Below are 24,159 nucleotides of genomic sequence, written 5' to 3' on the forward strand. Positions count from 1 at the left end.
AGAACTTAACATTTTTATTCTCAACAAATTGTAAATACGACACTTACATTGGTGTTATTAATTTTTCACTTGAGTGTATGGAGGATTGTCAGCTGTCACTGAGAGCAGATCCCCCCCCCCTCTTAGGCTGCGCAAGCGATTTTTAACATTTTTATTAAGAAATGGAGGCTGTATGCGTTGCAATATAAACATTTACTGTCAAACTTTAACAGATCATCTTTAAATCAATTGTAATGAAATACAATATTGTTGTTTTTATCCTGTAAAGCATTTTGAGAAGCCACCTTTAAAGGCGCTATATAAAAGGTGCCGATTCTTATGGAATGTGTTTTCTTTCAGCATGGAATAAACCTATTACTTGATTCTTATGGACGCCCAGTTCCACCAGGGATTAAAAAAAAACATGGAATCGTGCATCTAAGGAAATAGTATAACTATATTCTTGCACGAACAGTAGCATGTTGCATTATTAATGTGGGTGCCTCCTCTTGCGAGAAAGCTCTAAATTGCATTTTGAGGGCTGTTTGACTTTTTTTAAAAATTACAACCCATAAATAAAGCTGATACTGTTTAGACTATTACAGCAGCACAATGCAACGTAAATCGCTACCTTTGTCTTCTGTGTAATAATGTTCACCTCTCTGTCCAGCAAATTAACAATAGTAATAATAATGAACTTTATTGTATATGGCGCCTTTAAAGGTGGCTCCTCAAAGCGCTTTACAGGATAAAAACAATAATGATAGGCTGGACAAACTATTTATAATTAAAAAAATAAATAAATAAGACATTGACATGACTTTAAAACCTATAAAAACAGATTTAGAGAGTTAATTACTAATTTTTATGCGCAAAAAAACGGGTGATCTTGTGCAGCTGTTTCACTGTTTTAAACGAATAAGAAATTAGATTGCTCATAAATCTAATCACTTATTCTACCTAAACACAGCGTAATTGCTCTATGAAAATGTTTTTTCCTGTTAGTTTTGGAGACTTTGATCGAAACTGATTTGAGATGTCAGAACGGATTTGTTTTCTGTGCATTTCTGTGTGCGCGTTTCCTACATTGTTTTGTCGAGATTTTAACTTTAGATTTAGGCTCAGGATGTCAACTATAAATCGTACACTAATTACTAGCAGTAAATACTGATGTTTTGTTCCCTCTTACCACAAAAATATATATATGTATTGTAGCTGGAATGAACTTTTTTTCCATGTGTCTCTACCTACTGCGACTCGGAATGGTTAAAGATTGTCGACAAGTCAGACACCCATAGGTGGGGAGGGCGTCTTTCAGCCTCCCGATGGGGTTAGCATTCAAACACCAGACATTTGTGATGCTCAGCACTGGATTTTGTCCCAAGCAAACTTGAGGACAAGTGAAAACGTGTTCCCTCCTCTGCTTTTTTCTCCCCCCAGACTGTTGGTGGCTTCTAGTGCCTATTGCGCAGTTGCGCAATTGTGTGCCGGAACGGTGTGGGATCGAACGTGCCTTCTAGTGCCTATTGCGCAGTTGCGCAACAGTGTGCCGGAACGGAGTGGGATCGAACGTGCCTTCTAGTGCGTATTGCGCAGTTGCGCAACATTGTTCCGGAACGGTGTGGAATCGAACGTGCCTTCGAGTGCCTATTGCGCAGTTGCGCAACAGTGTGCCGGAACGGTGTGGGATCGAACGTGCCTTCTAGTGCGTATTGCGCAGTTGCGCAACATTGTTCCGGAACAGTGTGGAATGGAACGTGCCTTCGAGTGCCTATTGCGCAGTTGCGCAACAGTGTGCCGGAACGGTGTGGGATCGAACGTGCCTTCTAGTGCGTATTGCGCAGTTGCGCAACATTGTTCTGGAACGGTGTGGGATCGAATGTGCCTTCTAGTGCCTATTGCGCAGTTGCGCAACAGTGTGCCGGAACGGTGTGGGATCAAACGTGCCTTCGAGTGCGTATTGCGCAGTTGCGCAACATTGTTCCGGAACAGTGTGGAATCGAACGTGCCTTCTAGTGCCTATTGCGCAGTTGCGCAACAGTGTGCCGGAACGGTGTGGGATCGAACGTGCCTTCTAGTGCCTATTGCGCAGTTGCGCAACAGTGTGCCGGAACGGTGTGGGATCGAACGTGCCTTCTAGTGCGTATTGCGCAGTTGCGCAACAGTGTACCGGAACGGAGTCGGATCGAACGTACCTTTAAGTGCGTATTGCGCAGTTGCGCAACAGTGTTCAGAAACCAAGTCGGATTAAATGTTGCAAGAAATCCATTTGATCTGCTTTTCACAGTGGATGTGTGCGAATTCAACGCCGAATGTGAGGCTTGGGGAACATGTTGACATGGCACTAGAAGTGCTTCAGAGAACGGATGTCTGACTGCTCCGTTGAAACCGCAGCTGGGGAAGGGGTTAGCATTCAAACACCAGACATTTGTGATGCTCAGCGCTGGATTGTGTTCCAAGCAAACTTGAGGACAAGTGAAAACGTGCTCCCTCCTCTGCTTTTTTCTACCCCTAGACCCTAGACTGTTGGTGGTTATAGTGCGTATTGCGCAGTTGCGCAACAGTGTTCAGAAACCAAGTCGGATTAAATGTTGCAAGAAATCCATTTGATCTGCTTTTCACAGTGGATGTGTGCGAATTCAACGCCGAATGTGAGGCCTGGGGAACATGTTGACATGGCACTAGAAGTGCTTCAGAGAACGGATGTCTGACTGCTCTGTTGAAACCCCAGCTGGGGATGGGGTTAGTATTCAAACACCAGACATTTGTGATGCTCAGCACTGGATTGTGTCCCAAGCAAACTTGAGGACAAGTGAAAATGTGTTCCCTCCTCTGCTTTTTTCTCCCCCCAGACTGTTGGTGGCTTATAGTGCATATTGCGCAGTTGCGCAATTGTGTGCCGGAACGGAGTCGGTACGAACGTGCCTTCTAGTGCGTATTTCGCAGTTGCGCAACCGTGTGCCGGAACGGAGTGGGATCGAACGTGCCTTCTAGTGCCTATTGCGCAGTTGCGCAACAGTGTGCCGGAACGGAGTGGGATCGAACGTGCCTTCTAGTGCGTATTGCGCAGTTGCGCAACATTGTTCCGGAACGGTGTGGGATCGAACGTGCCTTCGAGTGCCTATTGCGCAGTTGCGCAACAGTGTGCCGGAACGGTGTGGGATCGAACGTGCCTTCTAGTGCGTATTGCGCAGTTGCGCAACATTGTTCCGGAACGGTGTGGGATCGAACGTGCCTTCTAGTGCCTATTGCGCAGTTGCGCAACAGTGTGCCGGAACGGTGTGGGATCGAACGTGCCTTCGAGTGCGTATTGCGCAGTTGCGCAACATTGTTCCGGAACGGTGTGGGATCGAACGTGCCTTCGAGTGCCTATTGCGCAGTTGCGCAACAGTGTGCCGGAACGGTGTGGGATCGAACGTGCCTTCGAGTGCCTATTGCGCAGTTGCGCAACATTGTTCCGGAACGGTGTGGGATCGAACGTGCCTTCGAGTGCCTATTGCGCAGTTGCGCAACAGTGTGCCGGAACGGTGTGGGATCGAACGTGCCTTCTAGTGCGTATTGCACAGTTGCGCAACATTGTTCCGGAACGGTGTGGGATCGAACGTGCCTTCGAGTGCCTATTGCGCAGTTGCGCAACAGTGTGCCGGAACGGTGTGGGATCGAACGTGCCTTCGAGTGCCTATTGCGCAGTTGCGCAACAGTGTGCCGGAACGGTGTGGGATCGAACGTGCCTTCTAGTGCGTATTGCGCAGTTGCGCAACATTGTTCCGGAACGGTGTGGAATCGAACGTGCCTTCTAGTGCCTATTGTGCAGTTGCGCAACAGTGTGCCGGAACGGTGTGGGATCGAACGTGCCTTCTAGTGCCTATTGCGCAGTTGCGCAACAGTGTGCCGGAACGGTGTGGGATCGAACGTGCCTTCTAGTGCGTATTGCGCAGTTGCGCAACAGTGTACCGGAACGGAGTCGGATCGAACGTACCTTTAAGTGCGTATTACGCAGTTGCGCAACAGTGTTCAGAAACCAAGTCGGATTAAATGTTGCAAGAAATCCATTTGATCTGCTTTTCACAGTGGATGTGTGCGAATTCAACGCCGAATGTGAGGCCTGGGGAACATGTTGACATGGCACTAGAAGTGCTTCAGAGAACGGATGTCTGACTGCTCCGTTGAAACCGCAGCTGGGGAAGGGGTTAGCATTCAAACACCAGACATTTGTGATGCTCAGCGCTGGATTGTGTCCCAAGCAAACTTGAGGACAAGTGAAAACGTGTTCCCTCCTCTGCTTTTTTCTACCCCTAGACCCTAGACTGTTGGTGGTTATAGTGCGTATTGCGCAGTTGCGCAATTGTGTTCCGGAACCGAGTCGGATCAAATGTTGCAAGAAATCCTTTTCGTCTGCCTTCTACAGTGGATGTGTGCCATTTCGACGCCGAATGTGAGGCTTGGGGAACATGTTGACAAAACGGTAGGCTAGAGTGCTTCAGAGAACGAATGTATGACTGCTCTGTTGAAACCCCAGCTGGGGATGGGGTTAGCATTCTCACACCAGGCATTTAACATCACTTTATTAGCCCTATACAATTTTTTGCATTAGGAATTCGTCCTTTCGCATACCCCAGCTTGCTCTCCATGAGACACTGACACACAGACAGAGAGAGAAGCATCTCATTTGTGATGCTCAGCGCTGGATTGTGTCCCAAGCAAACTTGAGGACAAGTGAAAACGTGCTCCCTCCTCTGCCTTTTTTCTCCCCCGAAACTGTTGGTGGCTTGTAATGCGTATTGAGTAGTTGCGAAATTGTATTGTGGAACCGAGTCGGATCAAATGTTGCAAGAAATCCTTTTCGTCTACTTTTTACAGTGGATGTGTGCGATTTCGACGCCGAATGTGAGGCTTGGGGAACATGTTGACAAAACGGTAGACTGGAGTGCTTCAGAAAACGAATGTATAACTGCTCTGTTGAAACCCCAGCTGGGGATGGGGTTAGTATTCAAACACCAGACATTTGTGATGCTCAGCACTGGATTGTGTCCCAAGCAAACTTGAGGACAAGTGAAAATGTGTTCCCTCCTCTGCTTTTTTCTCCCCCCAGACTGTTGGTGACTTATAGTGCATATTGCGCAGTTGCGCAACAGTGTGCCGGAACGGTGTGGGATCGAACGTGCCTTCTAGTGCGTATTGCGCAGTTGCGCAACATTGTTCCGGAACGGTGTGGGATCGAACGTGCCTTCGAGTGCCTATTGCGCAGTTGCGCAACAGTGTACCGGAACGGTGTGGGATCGAACGTGCCTTCTAGTGCGTATTGCGCAGTTGCGCAACATTGTTCCGGAACGGTGTGGGATCGAACGTGCCTTCTAGTGCCTATTGCGCAGTTGCGCAACAGTGTGCCGGAACGGTGTGGGATCGAACGTGCCTTCGAGTGCGTATTGCGCAGTTGCGCAACATTGTTCAGGAACGGTGTGGGATCGAACGTGCCTTCGAGTGCCTATTGCGCAGTTGCGCAACAGTGTGCCGGAACGGTGTGGGATCGAACGTGCCTTCGAGTGCCTATTGCGCAGTTGCGCAACATTGTTCCGGAACGGTGTGGGATCGAACGTGCCTTCGAGTGCCTATTGCGCAGTTGCGCAACATTGTTCCGGAACGGTGTGGGATCGAACGTGCCTTCTAGTGCCTATTGCGCAGTTGCGCAACAGTGTGCCGGAACGGTGTGGGATCGAACATGCCTTCGAGTGTCTATTGCGCAGTTGCGCAACAGTGTGCCGGAACGGTGTGGGATCGAACGTGCCTTCTAGTGCGTATTGCGCAGTTGCGCAACATTGTTCCGGAACGGTGTGGAATCGAACGTGCCTTCTAGTGCCTATTGCGCAGTTGTGCAACAGTGTGCCGGAACGGTGAGGGATCGAATGTGCCTTCTAGTGCCTATTGCGCAGTTGCGCAACAGTGTGCCGGAACGGTGTGGGATCGAACGTGCCTTCTAGTGCGTATTGCGCAGTTGCGCAACAGTGTGCCGGAACGGTGTGGGATCGAACGTGCCTTCTAGTGCCTATTGCGCAGTTGCGCAACAGTGTGCCGGAACGGTGTGGGATCGAACGTGCCTTCTAGTGCGTATTGCGCAGTTGCGCAACAGTGTACCGGAAGGGAGTCGGATCGAACGTACCTTTAAGTGCGTATTGCGCAGTTGCGCAACAGTGTTCAGAAACCAAGTCGGATTAAATGTTGCAAGAAATCCATTTGATCTGCTTTTCACAGTGGATGTGTGCGAATTCAACGCCGAATGTGAGGCCTGGGGAACATGTTGACATGGCACTAGAAGTGCTTCAGAGAACGGATGTCTGACTGCTCCGTTGAAACCGCAGCTGAGGAAGGGGTTAGCATTCAAACACCAGACATTTGTGATGCTCAGCGCTGGATTGTGTCCCAAGCAAACTTGAGGACAAGTGAAAACGTGCTCCCTCCTCTGCTTTTTTCTACCCCTAGACCCTAGACTGTTGGTGGTTATAGTGCGTATTGCGCAGTTGCGCAACAGTGTTCAGAAACCAAGTCGGATTAAATGTTGCAAGAAATCCATTTGATCTGCTTTTCACAGTGGATGTGTGCGAATTCAACGCCGAATGTGAGGCCTGGGGAACATGTTGACATGGCACTAGAAGTGCTTCAGAGAACGGATGTCTGACTGCTCTGTTGAAACCCCAGCTGGGGATGGGGTTAGTATTCAAACACCAGACATTTGTGATGCTCAGCACTGGATTGTGTCCCAAGCAAACTTGAGGACAAGTGAAAATGTATTCCCTCCTCTGCTTTTTTCTCCCCCCAGACTGTTGGTGGCTTATAGTGCATATTGCGCAGTTGCGCAATTGTGTGCCTGAACGGAGTCGGTACAAACGTGCCTTCTAGTGCGTATTGCGCAGTTGCGCAACCGTGTGCCGGAACGGAGTGGGATCGAACGTGCCTTCTAGTGCCTATTGCGCAGTTGCGCAACAGTGTGCCGGAACGGAGTGGGATCGAACGTGCCTTCTAGTGCGTATTGCGCAGTTGCGCAACATTGTTCCGGAACGGTGTGGGATCGAACGTGCCTTCGAGTGCGTATTGCGCAGTTGCGCAACATTGTTCCGGAACGGTGTGGGATCGAACGTGCCTTCTAGTGCCTATTGCGCAGTTGCGCAACAGTGTGCCGGAACGGTGTGGGATCGAACGTGCCTTCGAGTGCGTATTGCGCAGTTGCGCAACATTGTTCCGGAACGGTGTGGGATCGAACGTGCCTTCGAGTGCCTATTGCGCAGTTGCCCAACAGTGTGCCGGAACGGTGTGGGATCGAACGTGCCTTCGAGTGCCTATTGCGCAGTTGCGCAACATTGTTCCGGAACGGTGTGGGATCGAACGTGCCTTCGAGTGCCTATTGCGCAGTTGCGCAACAGTGTGCCGGAACGGTGTGGGATCGAACGTGCCTTCTAGTGCGTATTGCGCAGTTGCGCAACATTGTTCCGGAACGGTGTGGGAAAGAACGTGCCTTCTAGTGCCTATTGCGCAGTTGCGCAACAGTGTGCCGGAACGGTGTGGGATCGAACGTGCCTTCGAGTGCCTATTGCGCAGTTGCGCAACAGTGTGCCGGAACGGTGTGGGATCGAACGTGCCTTCTAGTGCGTATTGCGCAGTTGCGCAACATTGTTCCGTAACAGTGTGGAATCGAACGTGCCTTCTAGTGCCTATTGCGCAGTTGCGCAACAGTGTGCCGGAACGGTGTGGGATCGAACGTGCCTTCTAGTGCCTATTGCGCAGTTGCGCAACAGTGTGCCGGAACGGTGTGGGATCGAACGTGCCTTCTAGTGCGTATTGCGCAGTTGCGCAACAGTGTACCGGAACGGAGTCGGATCGAACGTACCTTTAAGTGCGTATTGCGCAGTTGCGCAACAGTGTTCAGAAACCAAGTCGGATTAAATGTTGCAAGAAATCCATTTGATCTGCTTTTCACAGTGGATGTGTGCGAATTCAACGCCGAATGTGAGGCCTGGGGAACATGTTGACATGGCACTAGAAGTGCTTCAGAGAACGGATGTCTGACTGCTCCGTTGAAACCGCAGCTGGGGAAGGGGTTAGCATTCAAACACCAGACATTTGTGATGCTCAGCGCTGGGATTGTGTCCCAAGCAAACTTGAGGACAAGTGAAAACGTGCTCCCTCCTCTGCTTTTTTCTACCCCTAGACCCTAGACTGTTGGTGGTTATAGTGCGTATTGCGCAGTTGCGCAATTGTGTTCCGGAACCGAGTCGGATCAAATGTTGCAAGAAATCCTTTTCGTCTGCCTTCTACAGTGGATGTGTGCCATTTCGACGCCGAATGTGAGGCTTGGGGAACATGTTGACAAAACGGTAGGCTAGAGTGCTTCAGAGAACGAATGTATGACTGCTCTGTTGAAACCTCAGCTGGGGATGGGGTTAGCATTCTCACACCAGGCATTTAACATCACTTTATTAGCCCTATACAATTTTTTGCATTAGGAATTCGTCCTTTCGCATACCCCAGCTTGCTCTCCATGAGACACTGACACACAGACAGAGAGAGAAGCATCTCATTTGTGATGCTCAGCGCTGGATTGTGTCCCAAGCAAACTTGAGGACAAGTGAAAACGTGCTCCCTCCTCTGCCTTTTTTCTCCCCCGAAACTGTTGGTGGCTTGTAATGCGTATTGAGTAGTTGCGAAATTGTATTGTGGAACCGAGTCGGATCAAATGTTGCAAGAAATCCTTTTCGTCTACTTTTTACAGTGGATGTGTGCGATTTCGACGCCGAATGTGAGGCTTGGGGAACATGTTGACAAAACGGTAGACTGGAGTGCTTCAGAAAACGAATGTATAACTGCTCTGTTGAAACCCCAGCTGGGGATGGGGTTAGTATTCAAACACCAGACATTTGTGATGCTCAGCACTGGATTGTGTCCCAAGCAAACTTGAGGACAAGTGAAAATGTGTTCCCTCCTCTGCTTTTTTCTCCCCCCAGACTGTTGGTGACTTATAGTGCATATTGCGCAGTTGCGCAACAGTGTGCCGGAACGGTGTGGGATCGAACGTGCCTTCTAGTGCGTATTGCGCAGTTGCGCAACATTGTTCCGGAACGGTGTGGGATCGAACGTGCCTTCGAGTGCCTACTGCGCAGTTGCGCAACAGTGTGCCGGAACGGTGTGGGATCGAACGTGCCTTCTAGTGCGTATTGCGCAGTTGCGCAACATTGTTCCGGAACGGTGTGGGATTGAACGTGCCTTCGAGTGCCTATTGCGCAGTTGCGCAACAGTGTGCCGGAACGGTGTGGGATCGAACGTGCCTTCGAGTGCGTATTGCACAGTTGCGCAACATTGTTCCGGAACGGTGTGGGATCGAACGTGCCTTCGAGTGCCTATTGCGCAGTTGCGCAACAGTGTGCCGGAACGGTGTGGAATCGAACGTGCTTTCTAGTGCGTATTGCGCAGTTGCGCAACATTGTTCCGGAACGGTGTGGGATCGAACGTGCCTTCTAGTGCGTATTGCGCAGTTGCACAACATTGTTCCGGAACGGTGTGGGATCGAATGTGCCTTCTAGTGCCTATTGCGCAGTTGCGCAACAGTGTGCCGGAACGGTGTGGGATCAAACGTGCCTTCTAGTGCCTATTGCGCAGTTGCGCAACAGTGTGCCGGAACGGTGTGGGATCGAACGTGCCTTCTAGTGCGTATTGCGCAGTTGCGCAACAGTGTACCGGAACGGAGTCGGATCGAACGTACCTTTAAGTGCGTATTGCGCAGTTGCGCAACAGTGTTCAGAAACCAAGTCGGATTAAATGTTGCAAGAAATCCATTTGATCTGCTTTTCACAGTGGATGTGTGCGAATTCAACGCCGAATGTGAGGCCTGGGGAACATGTTGACATGGCACTAGAAGTGCTTCAGAGAACGGATGTCTGACTGCTCCGTTGAAACCGCAGCTGGGGAAGGGGTTAGCATTCAAACACCAGACATTTGTGATGCTCAGCGCTGGATTGTGTCCCAAGCAAACTTGAGGACAAGTGAAAACGTGCTCCCTCCTCTGCTTTTTTCTACCCCTAGACCCTAGACTGTTGGTGGTTATAGTGCGTATTGCGCAGTTGCGCAACAGTGTTCAGAAACCAAGTCGGATTAAATGTTGCAAGAAATCCATTTGATCTGCTTTTCACAGTGGATGTGTGCGAATTCAACGCCGAATGTGAGGCCTGGGGAACATGTTGACATGGCACTAGAAGTGCTTCAGAGAACGGATGTCTGACTGCTCTGTTGAAACCCCAGCTGGGGATGGGGTTAGTATTCAAACACCAGACATTTGTGATGCTCAGCACTGGATTGTGTCCCAAGCAAACTTGAGGACAAGTGAAAATGTATTCCCTCCTCTGCTTTTTTCTCCCCCCAGACTGTTGGTGGCTTATAGTGCATATTGCGCAGTTGCGCAATTGTGTGCCGGAACGGAGTCGGTACGAACGTGCCTTCTAGTGCGTATTGCGCACTTGCGCAACCGTGTGCCGGAACAGAGTGGGATCGAACGTGCCTTCTAGTGCGTATTGCGCAGTTGCGCAACAGTGTGCCGGAACGGTGTGGGATCGAACGTGCCTTCTAGTGCGTATTGCGCAGTTGCGCAACATTGTTCCGGAACGGTGTGGGATCGAACGTGCCTTCGAGTGCCTATTGCGCAGTTGCGCAACAGTGTACCGGAACGGTGTGGGATCGAACGTGCCTTCTAGTGCGTATTGCGCAGTTGCGCAACATTGTTCCGGAACGGTGTGGGATCGAACGTGCCTTCTAGTGCCTATTGCGCAGTTGCGCAACAGTGTGCCGGAACGGTGTGGGATCGAACGTGCCTTCGAGTGCGTATTGCGCAGTTGCGCAACATTGTTCAGGAACGGTGTGGGATCGAACGTGCCTTCGAGTGCCTATTGCGCAGTTGCGCAACAGTGTGCCGGAACGGTGTGGGATCGAACGTGCCTTCGAGTGCCTATTGCGCACTTGCGCAACATTGTTCCGGAACGGTGTGGGATCGAACGTGCCTTCGAGTGCCTATTGCGCAGTTGCGCAACATTGTTCCGGAACGGTGTGGGATCGAACGTGCCTTCTAGTGCCTATTGCGCAGTTGCGCAACAGTGTGCCGGAACGGTGTGGGATCGAACATGCCTTCGAGTGTCTATTGCGCAGTTGCGCAACAGTGTGCCGGAACGGTGTGGGATCGAACGTGCCTTCTAGTGCGTATTGCGCAGTTGCGCAACATTGTTCCGGAACGGTGTGGAATCGAACGTGCCTTCTAGTGCCTATTGCGCAGTTGTGCAACAGTGTGCCGGAACGGTGAGGGATCGAATGTGCCTTCTAGTGCCTATTGCGCAGTTGCGCAACAGTGTGCCGGAACGGTGTGGGATCGAACGTGCCTTCTAGTGCGTATTGCGCAGTTGCGCAACAGTGTACCGGAACGGAGTCGGATCGAACGTACCTTTAAGTGCGTATTGCGCAGTTGCGCAACAGTGTTCAAAAACCAAGTCGGATTCAATGTTGCAAGAAATCCATTTGATCTGCTATTCACAGTGGATGTGTGCGAATTCAACGCCGAATGTGAGGCCTGGGGAACATGTTGACATGGCACTAGAAGTGCTTCAGAGAACGGATGTCTGACTGCTCCGTTGAAACCGCAGCTGGGGAAGGGGTTAGCATTCAAACACCAGACATTTGTGATGCTCAGCGCTGGATTGTGTCCCAAGCAAACTTGAGGACAAGTGAAAACATGCTCCCTCCTCTGCTTTTTTCTACCCCTAGACCCTAGACTGTTGGTGGTTATAGTGCGTATTGCGCAGTTGCGCAACAGTGTTCAGAAACCAAGTCGGATTAAATGTTGCAAGAAATCCATTTGATCTGCTTTTCACAGTGGATGTGTGCGAATTCAACGCCGAATGTGAGGCCTGGGGAACATGTTGACATGGCACTAGATGTGCTTCAGAGAACGGATGTCTGACTGCTCTGTTGAAACCCCAACTGGGGATGGGGTTAGTATTCAAACACCAGACATTTGTGATGCTCAGCACTGGATTGTGTCCCAAGCAAACTTGAGGACAAGTGAAAATGTATTCCCTCCTCTGCTTTTTTCTCCCCCCAGACTGTTGGTGGCTTATAGTGCATATTGCGCAGTTGCGCAATTGTGTGCCGGAACGAAGTCGGTACGAACGTGCCTTCTAGTGCGTATTGCGCAGTTGCGCAACCGTGTGCCGGAACGGAGTGGGATCGAACGTGCCTTCTAGTGCCTATTGCGCAGTTGCGCAACAGTGTGCCGGAACGGAGTGGGATCGAACGTGCCTTCTAGTGCGTATTGCGCAGTTGCGCAACATTGTTCCGGAACGGTGTGGGATCGAACGTGCCTTCTAGTGCCTATTGCGCAGTTGCGCAACAGTGTGCCGGAACGGAGTGGGATCGAACGTGCCTTCTAGTGCGTATTGCGCAGTTGCGCAACATTGTTCCGGAACGGTGTGGGATCGAACGTGCCTTCGAGTGCCTATTGCGCAGTTGCGCAACAGTGTGCCGGAACGGTGTGGGATCGAACGTGCCTTCTAGTGCGTATTGCGCAGTTGCGCAACATTGTTCCGTAACAGTGTGGAATCGAACGTGCCTTCTAGTGCCTATTGCGCAGTTGCGCAACAGTGTGCCGGAACGGTGTGGGATCGAACGTGCCTTCTAGTGCCTATTGCGCAGTTGCGCAACAGTGTGCCGGAACGGTGTGGGATCGAACGTGCCTTCTAGTGCGTATTGCGCAGTTGCGCAACAGTGTACCGGAACGGAGTCGGATCGAACGTACCTTTAAGTGCGTATTGCGCAGTTGCGCAACAGTGTTCAGAAACCAAGTCGGATTAAATGTTGCAAGAAATCCATTTGATCTGCTTTTCACAGTGGATGTGTGCGAATTCAACGCCGAATGTGAGGCCTGGGGAACATGTTGACATGGCACTAGAAGTGCTTCAGAGAACGGATGTCTGACTGCTCCGTTGAAACCGCAGCTGGGGAAGGGGTTAGCATTCAAACACCAGACATTTGTGATGCTCAGCGCTGGGATTGTGTCCCAAGCAAACTTGAGGACAAGTGAAAACGTGCTCCCTCCTCTGCTTTTTTCTACCCCTAGACCCTAGACTGTTGGTGGTTATAGTGCGTATTGCGCAGTTGCGCAATTGTGTTCCGGAACCGAGTCGGATCAAATGTTGCAAGAAATCCTTTTCGTCTGCCTTCTACAGTGGATGTGTGCCATTTCGACGCCGAATGTGAGGCTTGGGGAACATGTTGACAAAACGGTAGGCTAGAGTGCTTCAGAGAACGAATGTATGACTGCTCTGTTGAAACCTCAGCTGGGGATGGGGTTAGCATTCTCACACCAGGCATTTAACATCACTTTATTAGCCCTATACAATTTTTTGCATTAGGAATTCGTCCTTTCGCATACCCCAGCTTGCTCTCCATGAGACACTGACACACAGACAGAGAGAGAAGCATCTCATTTGTGATGCTCAGCGCTGGATTGTGTCCCAAGCAAACTTGAGGACAAGTGAAAACGTGCTCCCTCCTCTGCCTTTTTTCTCCCCCGAAACTGTTGGTGGCTTGTAATGCGTATTGAGTAGTTGCGAAATTGTATTGTGGAACCGAGTCGGATCAAATGTTGCAAGAAATCCTTTTCGTCTACTTTTTACAGTGGATGTGTGCGATTTCGACGCCGAATGTGAGGCTTGGGGAACATGTTGACAAAACGGTAGACTGGAGTGCTTCAGAAAACGAATGTATAACTGCTCTGTTGAAACCCCAGCTGGGGATGGGGTTAGTATTCAAACACCAGACATTTGTGATGCTCAGCACTGGATTGTGTCCCAAGCAAACTTGAGGACAAGTGAAAATGTGTTCCCTCCTCTGCTTTTTTCTCCCCCCAGACTGTTGGTGACTTATAGTGCATATTGCGCAGTTGCGCAACAGTGTGCCGGAACGGTGTGGGATCGAACGTGCCTTCTAGTGCGTATTGCGCAGTTGCGCAACATTGTTCCGGAACGGTGTGGGATCGAACGTGCCTTCGAGTGCCTACTGCGCAGTTGCGCAACAGTGTGCCGGAACGGTGTGGGATCGAACGTGCCTTCTAGTGCGTATTGCGCAGTTGCGCAACATTGTTCCGGAACGGTGTGGGATTGAACGTGCCTTCGAGTGCCTATTGCGCAGTTGCGCAACAGTGTGCCGGAACGGTGTGGGATCGAACGTGCCTTCGAGTGCGTATTGCACAGTTGCGCAACATTGTTCCGGAACGGTGTGGGATCGAACGTGCCTTCGAGTGCCTATTGCGCAGTTGCGCAACAGTGTGCCGGAACGGTGTGGAATCGAACGTGCTTTCTAGTGCGTATTGCGCAGTTGCGCAACATTGTTCCGGAACGGTGTGGGATCGAACGTGCCTTCTAGTGCGTATTGCGCAGTTGCACAACATTGTTCCGGAACGGTGTGGGATCGAATGTGCCTTCTAGTGCCTATTGCGCAGTTGCGCAACAGTGTGCCGGAACGGTGTGGGATCAAACGTGCCTTCTAGTGCCTATTGCGCAGTTGCGCAACAGTGTGCCGGAACGGTGTGGGATCGAACGTGCCTTCTAGTGCGTATTGCGCAGTTGCGCAACAGTGTACCGGAACGGAGTCGGATCGAACGTACCTTTAAGTGCGTATTGCGCAGTTGCGCAACAGTGTTCAGAAACCAAGTCGGATTAAATGTTGCAAGAAATCCATTTGATCTGCTTTTCACAGTGGATGTGTGCGAATTCAACGCCGAATGTGAGGCCTGGGGAACATGTTGACATGGCACTAGAAGTGCTTCAGAGAACGGATGTCTGACTGCTCCGTTGAAACCGCAGCTGGGGAAGGGGTTAGCATTCAAACACCAGACATTTGTGATGCTCAGCGCTGGATTGTGTCCCAAGCAAACTTGAGGACAAGTGAAAACGTGCTCCCTCCTCTGCTTTTTTCTACCCCTAGACCCTAGACTGTTGGTGGTTATAGTGCGTATTGCGCAGTTGCGCAACAGTGTTCAGAAACCAAGTCGGATTAAATGTTGCAAGAAATCCATTTGATCTGCTTTTCACAGTGGATGTGTGCGAATTCAACGCCGAATGTGAGGCCTGGGGAACATGTTGACATGGCACTAGAAGTGCTTCAGAGAACGGATGTCTGACTGCTCTGTTGAAACCCCAGCTGGGGATGGGGTTAGTATTCAAACACCAGACATTTGTGATGCTCAGCACTGGATTGTGTCCCAAGCAAACTTGAGGACAAGTGAAAATGTATTCCCTCCTCTGCTTTTTTCTCCCCCCAGACTGTTGGTGGCTTATAGTGCATATTGCGCAGTTGCGCAATTGTGTGCCGGAACGGAGTCGGTACGAACGTGCCTTCTAGTGCGTATTGCGCACTTGCGCAACCGTGTGCCGGAACAGAGTGGGATCGAACGTGCCTTCTAGTGCGTATTGCGCAGTTGCGCAACAGTGTGCCGGAACGGTGTGGGATCGAACGTGCCTTCTAGTGCGTATTGCGCAGTTGCGCAACATTGTTCCGGAACGGTGTGGGATCGAACGTGCCTTCGAGTGCCTATTGCGCAGTTGCGCAACAGTGTACCGGAACGGTGTGGGATCGAACGTGCCTTCTAGTGCGTATTGCGCAGTTGCGCAACATTGTTCCGGAACGGTGTGGGATCGAACGTGCCTTCTAGTGCCTATTGCGCAGTTGCGCAACAGTGTGCCGGAACGGTGTGGGATCGAACGTGCCTTCGAGTGCGTATTGCGCAGTTGCGCAACATTGTTCAGGAACGGTGTGGGATCGAACGTGCCTTCGAGTGCCTATTGCGCAGTTGCGCAACAGTGTGCCGGAACGGTGTGGGATCGAACGTGCCTTCGAGTGCCTATTGCGCAGTTGCGCAACATTGTTCCGGAACGGTGTGGGATCGAACGTGCCTTCGAGTGCCTATTGCGCAGTTGCGCAACATTGTTCCGGAACGGTGTGGGATCGAACGTGCCTTCTAGTGCCTATTGCGCAGTTGCGCAACAGTGTGCCGGAACGGTGTGGGATCGAACATGCCTTCGAGTGTCTATTGCGCAGTTGCGCAACAGTGTGCCGGAACGGTGTGGGATCGAACGTGCCTTCTAGTGCGTATTGCGCAGTTGCGCAACATTGTTCCGGAACGGTGTGGAATCGAACGTGCCTTCTAGTGCCTATTGCGCAGTTGTGCAACAGTGTGCCGGAACGGTGAGGGATCGAATGTGCCTTCTAGTGCCTATTGCGCAGTTGCGCAACAGTGTGCCGGAACGGTGTGGGATCGAACGTGCCTTCTAGTGCGTATTGCGCAGTTGCGCAACAGTGTACCGGAACGGAGTCGGATCGAACGTACCTTTAAGTGCGTATTGCGCAGTTGCGCAACAGTGTTCAAAAACCAAGTCGGATTCAATGTTGCAAGAAATCCATTTGATCTGCTATTCACAGTGGATGTGTGCGAATTCAACGCCGAATGTGAGGCCTGGGGAACATGTTGACATGGCACTAGAAGTGCTTCAGAGAACGGATGTCTGACTGCTCCGTTGAAACCGCAGCTGGGGAAGGGGTTAGCATTCAAACACCAGACATTTGTGATGCTCAGCGCTGGATTGTGTCCCAAGCAAACTTGAGGACAAGTGAAAACATGCTCCCTCCTCTGCTTTTTTCTACCCCTAGACCCTAGACTGTTGGTGGTTATAGTGCGTATTGCGCAGTTGCGCAACAGTGTTCAGAAACCAAGTCGGATTAAATGTTGCAAGAAATCCATTTGATCTGCTTTTCACAGTGGATGTGTGCGAATTCAACGCCGAATGTGAGGCCTGGGGAACATGTTGACATGGCACTAGATGTGCTTCAGAGAACGGATGTCTGACTGCTCTGTTGAAACCCCAACTGGGGATGGGGTTAGTATTCAAACACCAGACATTTGTGATGCTCAGCACTGGATTGTGTCCCAAGCAAACTTGAGGACAAGTGAAAATGTATTCCCTCCTCTGCTTTTTTCTCCCCCCAGACTGTTGGTGGCTTATAGTGCATATTGCGCAGTTGCGCAATTGTGTGCCGGAACGAAGTCGGTACGAACGTGCCTTCTAGTGCGTATTGCGCAGTTGCGCAACCGTGTGCCGGAACGGAGTGGGATCGAACGTGCCTTCTAGTGCCTATTGCGCAGTTGCGCAACAGTGTGCCGGAACGGAGTGGGATCGAACGTGCCTTCTAGTGCGTATTGCGCAGTTGCGCAACATTGTTCCGGAACGGTGTGGGATCGAACGTGCCTTCTAGTGCCTATTGCGCAGTTGCGCAACAGTGTGCCGGAACGGAGTGGGATCGAACGTGCCTTCTAGTGCGTATTGCGCAGTTGCGCAACATTGTTCCGGAACGGTGTGGGATCGAACGTGCCTTCGAGTGCCTATTGCGCAGTTGCGCAACATTGTTCCGGAACGGTGTGGGATCGAACGTGCCTTCGAGTGCCTATTGCGCAGTTGCGCAACATTGTTCCGGAACGGTGTGGGATCGAACGTGCCTTCTAGTGCGTATTGCGCAGTTGCGCAACAGTGTGCCGGAACGGTGTGGGATCGAACGTGCCTTCGAGTGCGTATTGCGCAGTTGCGCAACATTGTTCCGGAACGGTGTGGGATCGAACGTGCCTTCGAGTGCCTATTGCGCAGTTGCGCAACAGTGTGCCGGAACGGTGTGGGATCGAACGTGCCTTCGAGTGCCTATTGCGCAGTTGCGCAACATTGTTCCGGAACGGTGTGGGATCGAACGTGCCTTCGAGTGCCTATTGCGCAGTTGCGCAACAGTGTGCCGGAACGGTGTGGGATCGAACGTGCCTTCTAGTGCCTATTGCGCAGTTGCGCAACAGTGTGCCGGAACGGTGTGGGATCGAACGTGCCTTCGAGTGCCTATTGCGCAGTTGCGCAACAGTGTGCCTTAACGGTGTGGGATCGAACGTGCCTTCTAGTGCGTATTGCGCAGTTGCGCAACAGTGTACCGGAACGGAGTCGGATCGAACGTACCTTTAAGTGCGTATTGCGCAGTTGCGCAACAGTGTTCAGAAACCAAGTCGGATTAAATGTTGCAAGAAATCCATTTGATCTGCTTTTCACAGTGGATGTGTGCGAATTCAACGCCGAATGTGAGGCCTGGGGAACATGTTGACATGGCACTAGAAGTGCTTCAGAGAACGGATGTCTGACTGCTCCGTTGAAACCGCAGCTGGGGAAGGGGTTAGCATTCAAACACCAGACATTTGTGATGCTCAGCGCTGGATTGTGTCCCAAGCAAACTTGAGGACAAGTGAAAACGTGCTCCGTCCTCTGCTTTTTTCTACCCCTAGACCCTAGACTGTTGGTGGTTATAGTGCGTATTGCGCAGTTGCGCAATTGTGTTCCGGAACCGAGTCGGATCAAATGTTGCAAGAAATCCTTTTCGTCTGCCTTCTACAGTGGATGTGTGCCATTTCGACGCCGAATGTGAGGCTTGGGGAACATGTTGACAAAACGGTAGGCTAGAGTGCTTCAGAGAACGAATGTATGACTGCTCTGTTGAAACCCCAGCTGGGGATGGGGTTAGCATTCTCACACCAGGCATTTAACATCACTTTATTAGCCCTATACAATTTTTTGCATTAGGAATTCGTCCTTTCGCATACCCCAGCTTGCTCTCCATGAGACACTGACACACAGACAGAGAGAGAAGCATCTCATTTGTGATGCTCAGCGCTGGATTGTGTCCCAAGCAAACTTGAGGACAAGTGAAAACGTGCTCCCTCCTCTGCCTTTTTTCTCCCCCGAAACTGTTGGTGGCTTGTAATGCGTATTGAGTAGTTGCGAAATTGTATTGTGGAACCGAGTCGGATCAAATGTTGCAAGAAATCCTTTTCGTCTACTTTTTACAGTGGATGTGTGCGATTTCGACGCCGAATGTGAGGCTTGGGGAACATGTTGACAAAACGGTAGACTGGAGTGCTTCAGAAAACGAATGTATAACTGCTCTGTTGAAACCCCAGCTGGGGATGGGGTTAGTATTCAAACACCAGACATTTGTGATGCTCAGCACTGGATTGTGTCCCAAGCAAACTTGAGGACAAGTGAAAATGTGTTCCCTCCTCTGCTTTTTTCTCCCCCCAGACTGTTGGTGACTTATAGTGCATATTGCGCAGTTGCGCAACAGTGTGCCGGAACGGTGTGGGATCGAACGTGCCTTCTAGTGCGTATTGCGCAGTTGCGCAACATTGTTCCGGAACGGTGTGGGATCGAACGTGCCTTCGAGTGCCTATTGCGCAGTTGCGCAACAGTGTACCGGAACGGTGTGGGATCGAACGTGCCTTCTAGTGCGTATTGCGCAGTTGCGCAACATTGTTCCGGAACGGTGTGGGATCGAACGTGCCTTCTAGTGCCTATTGCGCAGTTGCGCAACAGTGTGCCGGAACGGTGTGGGATCGAACGTGCCTTCGAGTGCGTATTGCGCAGTTGCGCAACATTGTTCAGGAACGGTGTGGGATCGAACGTGCCTTCGAGTGCCTATTGCGCAGTTGCGCAACAGTGTGCCGGAACGGTGTGGGATCGAACGTGCCTTCGAGTGCCTATTGCGCAGTTGCGCAACATTGTTCCGGAACGGTGTGGGATCGAACGTGCCTTCGAGTGCCTATTGCGCAGTTGCGCAACATTGTTCCGGAACGGTGTGGGATCGAACGTGCCTTCTAGTGCCTATTGCGCAGTTGCGCAACAGTGTGCCGGAACGGTGTGGGATCGAACATGCCTTCGAGTGTCTATTGCGCAGTTGCGCAACAGTGTGCCGGAACGGTGTGGGATCGAACGTGCCTTCTAGTGCGTATTGCGCAGTTGCGCAACATTGTTCCGGAACGGTGTGGAATCGAACGTGCCTTCTAGTGCCTATTGCGCAGTTGTGCAACAGTGTGCCGGAACGGTGAGGGATCGAATGTGCCTTCTAGTGCCTATTGCGCAGTTGCGCAACAGTGTGCCGGAACGGTGTGGGATCGAACGTGCCTTCTAGTGCGTATTGCGCAGTTGCGCAACAGTGTACCGGAACGGAGTCGGATCGAACGTACCTTTAAGTGCGTATTGCGCAGTTGCGCAACAGTGTTCAAAAACCAAGTCGGATTCAATGTTGCAAGAAATCCATTTGATCTGCTATTCACAGTGGATGTGTGCGAATTCAACGCCGAATGTGAGGCCTGGGGAACATGTTGACATGGCACTAGAAGTGCTTCAGAGAACGGATGTCTGACTGCTCCGTTGAAACCGCAGCTGGGGAAGGGGTTAGCATTCAAACACCAGACATTTGTGATGCTCAGCGCTGGATTGTGTCCCAAGCAAACTTGAGGACAAGTGAAAACATGCTCCCTCCTCTGCTTTTTTCTACCCCTAGACCCTAGACTGTTGGTGGTTATAGTGCGTATTGCGCAGTTGCGCAACAGTGTTCAGAAACCAAGTCGGATTAAATGTTGCAAGAAATCCATTTGATCTGCTTTTCACAGTGGATGTGTGCGAATTCAACGCCGAATGTGAGGCCTGGGGAACATGTTGACATGGCACTAGATGTGCTTCAGAGAACGGATGTCTGACTGCTCTGTTGAAACCCCAACTGGGGATGGGGTTAGTATTCAAACACCAGACATTTGTGATGCTCAGCACTGGATTGTGTCCCAAGCAAACTTGAGGACAAGTGAAAATGTATTCCCTCCTCTGCTTTTTTCTCCCCCCAGACTGTTGGTGGCTTATAGTGCATATTGCGCAGTTGCGCAATTGTGTGCCGGAACGAAGTCGGTACGAACGTGCCTTCTAGTGCGTATTGCGCAGTTGCGCAACCGTGTGCCGGAACGGAGTGGGATCGAACGTGCCTTCTAGTGCCTATTGCGCAGTTGCGCAACAGTGTGCCGGAACGGAGTGGGATCGAACGTGCCTTCTAGTGCGTATTGCGCAGTTGCGCAACATTGTTCCGGAACGGTGTGGGATCGAACGTGCCTTCTAGTGCCTATTGCGCAGTTGCGCAACAGTGTGCCGGAACGGAGTGGGATCGAACGTGCCTTCTAGTGCGTATTGCGCAGTTGCGCAACATTGTTCCGGAACGGTGTGGGATCGAACGTGCCTTCGAGTGCCTATTGCGCAGTTGCGCAACAGTGTGCCGGAACGGTGTGGGATCGAACGTGCCTTCTAGTGCGTATTGCGCAGTTGCGCAACATTGTTCCGGAACGGTGTGGGATCGAACGTGCCTTCTAGTGCCTATTGCGCAGTTGCGCAACAGTGTGCCGGAACGGTGTGGGATCGAACGTGCCTTCGAGTGCGTATTGCGCAGTTGCGCAACATTGTTCCGGAACGGTGTGGGATCGAACGTGCCTTCGAGTGCCTATTGCGCAGTTGCGCAACAGTGTGCCGGAACGGTGTGGGATCGAACGTGCCTTCGAGTGCCTATTGCGCAGTTGCGCAACATTGTTCCGGAACGGTGTGGGATCGAACGTGCCTTCGAGTGCCTATTGCGCAGTTGCGCAACAGTGTGCCGGAACGGTGTGGGATCGAACGTGCCTTCTAGTGCCTATTGCGCAGTTGCGCAACAGTGTGCCGGAACGGTGTGGGATCGAACGTGCCTTCGAGTGCCTATTGCGCAGTTGCGCAACAGTGTGCCTTAACGGTGTGGGATCGAACGTGCCTTCTAGTGCGTATTGCGCAGTTGCGCAACAGTGTACCGGAACGGAGTCGGATCGAACGTACCTTTAAGTGCGTATTGCGCAGTTGCGCAACAGTGTTCAGAAACCAAGTCGGATTAAATGTTGCAAGAAATCCATTTGATCTGCTTTTCACAGTGGATGTGTGCGAATTCAACGCCGAATGTGAGGCCTGGGGAACATGTTGACATGGCACTAGAAGTGCTTCAGAGAACGGATGTCTGACTGCTCCGTTGAAACCGCAGCTGGGGAAGGGGTTAGCATTCAAACACCAGACATTTGTGATGCTCAGCGCTGGATTGTGTCCCAAGCAAACTTGAGGACAAGTGAAAACGTGCTCCGTCCTCTGCTTTTTTCTACCCCTAGACCCTAGACTGTTGGTGGTTATAGTGCGTATTGCGCAGTTGCGCAATTGTGTTCCGGAACCGAGTCGGATCAAATGTTGCAAGAAATCCTTTTCGTCTGCCTTCTACAGTGGATGTGTGCCATTTCGACGCCGAATGTGAGGCTTGGGGAACATGTTGACAAAACGGTAGGCTAGAGTGCTTCAGAGAACGAATGTATGACTGCTCTGTTGAAACCCCAGCTGGGGATGGGGTTAGCATTCTCACACCAGGCATTTAACATCACTTTATTAGCCCTATACAATTTTTTGCATTAGGAATTCGTCCTTTCGCATACCCCAGCTTGCTCTCCATGAGACACTGACACACAGACAGAGAGAGAAGCATCTCATTTGTGATGCTCAGCGCTGGATTGTGTCCCAAGCAAACTTGAGGACAAGTGAAAACGTGCTCCCTCCTCTGCCTTTTTTCTCCCCCGAAACTGTTGGTGGCTTGTAATGCGTATTGAGTAGTTGCGAAATTGTATTGTGGAACCGAGTCGGATCAAATGTTGCAAGAAATCCTTTTCGTCTACTTTTTACAGTGGATGTGTGCGATTTCGACGCCGAATGTGAGGCTTGGGGAACATGTTGACAAAACGGTAGACTGGAGTGCTTCAGAAAACGAATGTATAACTGCTCTGTTGAAACCCCAGCTGGGGATGGGGTTAGTATTCAAACACCAGACATTTGTGATGCTCAGCACTGGATTGTGTCCCAAGCAAACTTGAGGACAAGTGAAAATGTGTTCCCTCCTCTGCTTTTTTCTCCCCCCAGACTGTTGGTGACTTATAGTGCATATTGCGCAGTTGCGCAACAGTGTGCCGGAACGGTGTGGGATCGAACGTGCCTTCTAGTGCGTATTGCGCAGTTGCGCAACATTGTTCCGGAACGGTGTGGGATCGAACGTGCCTTCGAGTGCCTACTGCGCAGTTGCGCAACAGTGTGCCGGAACGGTGTGGGATCGAACGTGCCTTCTAGTGCGTATTGCGCAGTTGCGCAACATTGTTCCGGAACGGTGTGGGATTGAACGTGCCTTCGAGTGCCTATTGCGCAGTTGCGCAACAGTGTGCCGGAACGGTGTGGGATCGAACGTGCCTTCGAGTGCGTATTGCGCAGTTGCGCAACATTGTTCCGGAACGGTGTGGGATCGAACGTGACTTCTAGTGCCTATTGCGCAGTTGCGCAACAGTGTGCCGGAACGGTGTGGGATCGAACGTTCCTTCGAGTGCGTATTGCGCAGTTGCGCAACATTGTTCCGGAACGGTGTGGGATCGAACGTGCCTTCTAGTGCGTATTGCGCAGTTGCGCAACATTGTTCCGGAACGGTGTGGGATCGAATGTGCCTTCTAGTGCCTATTGCGCAGTTGCGCAACAGTGTGCCGGAACGGTGTGGGATCAAACGTGCCTTCGAGTGCGTATTGCGCAGTTGCGCAACATTGTTCCGGAACAGTGTGGAATCGAACGTGCCTTCTAGTGCCTATTGCGCAGTTGCGCAACAGTGTGCCGGAACGGTGTGGGATCAAACGTGCCTTCTAGTGCCTATTGCGCAGTTGCGCAACAGTGTGCCGGAACGGTGTGGGATCGAACGTGCCTTCTAGTGCGTATTGCGCAGTTGCGCAACAGTGTACCGGAACGGAGTCGGATCGAACGTACCTTTAAGTGCGTATTGCGCAGTTGCACAACAGTGTTCAGAAACCAAGTCGGATTAAATGTTGCAAGAAATCCATTTGATCTGCTTTTCACAGTGGATGTGTGCGAATTCAACGCCGAATGTGAGGCCTGGGGAACATGTTGACGTGGCACTAGAAGTGCTTCAGAGAACGGATGTCTGACTGCTCCGTTGAAACCGCAGCTGGGGAAGGGGTTAGCATTCAAACACCAGACATTTGTGATGCTCAGCGCTGGATTGTGTCCCAAGCAAACTTGAGGACAAGTGAAAACGTGCTCCCTCCTCTGCTTTTTTCTACCCCTAGACCCTAGACTGTTGGTGGTTATAGTGCGTATTGCGCAGTTGCGCAACAGTGTTCAGAAACCAAGTCGGATTAAATGTTGCAAG

General features: G+C 51.2%; 1 long non-coding RNA gene across 5 annotated transcripts in view; it reads right to left on the reverse strand.

Annotated features, from left to right (window-relative positions):
• Positions 1-24,159, reverse strand: part of LOC148657661 (uncharacterized) — a 98,818-nt gene that overhangs the window by 18,486 nt on the left and 56,173 nt on the right. The window lies entirely within an intron of this gene.

The sequence above is a fragment of the Lepisosteus platostomus genome, chromosome 8 (assembly GCF_059453375.1).
Source record: "Lepisosteus platostomus isolate fLepPlt1 chromosome 8, fLepPlt1.hap1, whole genome shotgun sequence".
Classification (NCBI taxonomy): Eukaryota; Metazoa; Chordata; class Actinopteri; order Semionotiformes; family Lepisosteidae; genus Lepisosteus; species Lepisosteus platostomus.